Source organism: Triticum dicoccoides, chromosome 3A (assembly GCF_002162155.2).
Source record: "Triticum dicoccoides isolate Atlit2015 ecotype Zavitan chromosome 3A, WEW_v2.0, whole genome shotgun sequence".
Classification (NCBI taxonomy): domain Eukaryota; kingdom Viridiplantae; phylum Streptophyta; class Magnoliopsida; order Poales; family Poaceae; genus Triticum; species Triticum dicoccoides.
This window is the reverse complement of record NC_041384.1, coordinates 467248967-467252972: the sequence shown is the minus strand read 5'-3', so window position 1 is coordinate 467252972 and position 4006 is coordinate 467248967. Positions and strand designations below refer to the sequence as shown.

Genomic DNA, 4006 nt, shown 5'->3' with positions numbered 1-4006 from the left:
CCGTTTTCCTTCCTATATATCTCGTGCGGATTGGCGGGTGGGACTTTCAACTCATTCCGTTGCCCCCGCCTCTCGCTGTCGTTTCTTGCTGCCCTGGCTACCCTGCGTCGTTGAAAAAAATCCGCCGCCCTCCGCCGCATCTTTTCCACCAATTTTGGAGCTTGGGGGTTGTCAATCTTTTCCCGCGGGTGCGTGACCGCTGCCGCCTTGGATCCACACTGGAGCTTTGCGCAGGGCCTTGTTGTGGGCGGATCCGGTACTCCGACCATGATTGAGTGGTAGAATCATCCTCGCAGCCACCGCGCGTTCCGACGTGACGGGTTTGGGGCCATGGGAAAGTATGTGCGACTGATTTGCTTCCGGCTGGCTTTGGTGAAGAGAGCTTGTTTACGCGGATTTGCTACCGGCCAAAGGTAATCTCTCTAACCGTTTCTGAGTGTTCTAATTGTAGGTGACGGGTGATATGATTATGCTACCAAACAAAATTTGTAGATGGATGATTGGAGTTCATCGTCGTCGTTTTCAAAGTCGGATGATTCCAACGTAGAAGAGATACTTTTTGACAATGATGTCAATCACCTCGTCTTGCTGCTTCTCATCAAAAAAATTGAGGCCGGCAAGAAGAGAAAGCGACGAGGATCGACGGTTGGCCGTCTTTGCATTTCGCGCAACCAAGCTCTCGGCCATTCCATGCTCATGAAGGATTACTTTGTCGATGTACCGACCTATCTGGCTCACCTCTTCTGTAGGCGTTATCGAATGCGTAGACCTCTTTTTGTTGGCATTGTAGAAGTTTGCGAGGAAAACTCTCGTTTTTTCACTCGTCGGAGGAATGCCGCCGGTTTGCTTGGGTTCAGTTCATAACAAAAGAGATCGGCTACAATGAGAGTGATAGATGGCATTCTGACTGACTAAACCGATGAGTATCTTCACATTGGAGAGATACCGCGCTCAAATGTGTGCGGGTGTTTGCCAAAGTTTTGATCTAGGTTTTTGGTCCTGAGTATCTTAGAGCTCCCAATGAGGACACAAAGAAGTTGGTGGCGATGAACGAAGCAAGAGGATGCCCGGACATGCATGGGAGTGTGGATTGCATGCATTGGAGGTGGGAAAACTGCCCTACAGCTTGGGCCGGCCAATACACCGACCATAAACGTAATCCCATGATTGTGCTCGAGGTCGTGGCTTCGCATGACTTGTGGTTTTGGCATTGCTTCTTTGAATTGCCGGGTTCTCTCAATAATATCAATGTACTGCAGAGATCGCATATTTTTTTCTCGGCTTTCTAGTGGAGAAGCTTGGGCTTGCAACTACACAGTCAATGGACATGACTATACCATGGGGTATTATCTTGCCGATGGTATTTATTCTTCATGGTCAACATTTGTGAAGACCATCACTGAGCCAAAAAGCAAGAAGCACAAAAAAAATCCCAAGCACAAGAAGCATGCCCAAAGTATATTGAGAGGGCATTTGATTTGTTGCAAGCTCTGTTTGCCATTGTTGGAGCTTGCTACTAGGATAAGAAATCCGTCTCAATTATCATGATTGCATGTGTAATTCTACACATCATTATCGAGGATGAGAGGAATTAAACTTAGAGTTTTTCTATAATAATATTGGTAGCCGTGTCAAGCCTGACAGGAACCAGATCAGATCATTGCATTTCTAGAGGCCTACCAGCAAATTGAGGATAATACCACACACACCCAGCTCCGTGATGATCTCATTAAGCATAGTGATCTCATTGAGCATAGTGACAACTGTATGGGGAGGTAGACTCCCATTTTATTTATTTGATCCTATTTGTATTCATGTGTGATTGAACAATTATTTTCATCCTGAACCATTCATTATTGTTTTAATTAGTCGGATTTGAACATTTATTGTAACTGAAATGATTATTGCATTGTATGATACTAAAACATTAATAAGTTTGATTTATGTTGCTGTTGTATCAAGATTATATGTTCAAAATCATGAATTTGCCTAAAATCCCGAAAACGGTTTTGTGGTACCACAAGGAGTCCATCGGAACAGATCCCATAAACTAGTGGTCGGAGCCCTCGCGGTACCGTTTTCAGGGAGACCTTAAAACGGTTTTGCAGGACACCGATTTGCGGGATCCAGAGATGCTCTTAGAGCTCCAAACTGCTGCTGCCTCCTCGATACGTCTGTGTCGGTTGGATGCTGCAGCTGCTACTCCATGCTGCGATCAACGCAAGCTCCCAGCCAGACGATGCAGCCATGTCAACAGCTGCAGCTGCAGATGCCATCGAGCGCCTTAAGATGTAACGTGTGATTTCAGACAACCTCGGAGCAACGCATGTGTCTTCACGACACGATCATCAGTCTATCACTGTTTGTTTTCTTGGCGGGAGAACCGCGGAATCCGATGCATTATCAGACAAGACTCCGGGGAGCCTGTGCGTCTCACGTTACAAACAGCGTCCGGCTGCATGCGCCTGCCTCTGCTTTAGACTGTACGCCCTGGAAGAGACCGACTTCACAGACATGCAAAGAAGGTAAAAGATCAGAGGGTGTGTACAAAGCCAAAGGAGATAGATACTCTAGCTCCGGGAGGGACCCTGCAGCAAAGATCAGGCGCAGGATGCACACGGCTACCTTACCTGCAGGCTTGCAACGGCTGTCGAGCACTGCCACTGCCAGCGCTACACTGTCCTGCAAAGATGTTTTCGTCCTCACCGGGTTAATCTACAGGTACAATGGGCAGTTCAGCAAAGAAGGGCTGAGCGGGGTCTCCGGTTCGAACAATACAGTTAGAATAAGCAATTGTAATCCGGCATTGGGCGTAAATTTACGGGCAAAGATGTAGCGTTGCATAATATAAGCAGCTCAGTTCTTGGCCTTTTCCAAATGATGTAAACAATGACATACTGTACATACCTTTTCTCAAGGATCTTCTCTTCTTTTCTTGTTCAGAGAGAACTCCTCCTACAAGAATCATTTTTCCTTTCGACACGGAGAGAAAGCATCTTAGCTGAAGAGTAGAGTGTGATCGATGCAAAGAGAGAAAACGATCGGTGGTAAAGATAAAAAGGGGGAACAGGAAACTAGCCTGAGTCCTGCAAGATCAACATCAGATCGCCCACCTGCTAGGCTGCTAGCTTGCGAGGGTTGCCAACCGCAACAGAGTACAGCTGATGAAAGAGCATAAAGAGAAGGCGGTAAATGAGAAAAGCCCTCACTTGAGCAAAAGAAGATGCACTGTTGCTGCTTATGGGAGAAATGCCATGGTCTCAAAGCAAGTTTCACCCGAGCACTCATTCCGGCCTTTTGCTACAATTGGACAAGCATGGCAAATCTTGTGAACTGGACATGTACTTCTTCCCTTCGTTGCTTCTCCCTCAATTAACTTCTTTATTCTTGCCTTCTACCTATCAGCTTTCTAAGAATAATACGTCACGCCAAGATGGAGCAAAAGAAGAAGAAGAAATCCTGGGGAAATGACACCGCAAAACCTGGAAGGACAAAAAGAAAACATGTTCATCTTTTAAGCAACATGCTTTCAGTAAGTAAGCATCGTTGCGCCCGGCATAGTATTTTGAACAGTAGGATGCTGGCGTAGCATCCGTGCAATTAAAACGTAGGTACAAGTAACAGGATTATCACCATTTTTTTAGCCGAACCATACAGCCCCAAAAGAAATGAGCATATAACTAAACAAAAATTCAAGTTAGTTCAATAGTTCTTTTCGTAGCAAAGTGTGGACCACCATGCTGCTGGATGAACTGAACACTGATGAAGTGATGATCAATTAAACACCAGACCGACAAGCTATGCCAAAGCTTCTGTATCATTTGCTGGAGTTGTCACACCATTTCTTTTTCCAAAGTCTTGTTCTGCTGACCAGAAAACAAAAGGACAAGGAAAAAAATGCTATTCTGCCTTTAAACTGTTGGCGCACATGCCTCGGTCATTTTTACTGCTTACCATGTTCGTGTAATGTGTCTCATGCTAACGAGCCACAGTTAACAGGCTGTAC

At 45.7% G+C, this 4006-nt stretch overlaps 1 long non-coding RNA gene across 1 annotated transcript; it reads right to left on the bottom strand.

Moving 5' to 3' along the window:
* Window positions 1-1965: 1965 nt before the first annotated feature.
* On the bottom strand, window positions 1966-3968 carry LOC119271636. Its single transcript, XR_005134650.1, has 3 exons — window positions 2908-3968; window positions 2631-2715; window positions 1966-2504 (listed from the first exon to the last, which is right to left on the bottom strand). It is a non-coding gene; the product is annotated as an uncharacterized LOC119271636 (long non-coding RNA).
* Window positions 3969-4006: the final 38 nt, after the last annotated feature.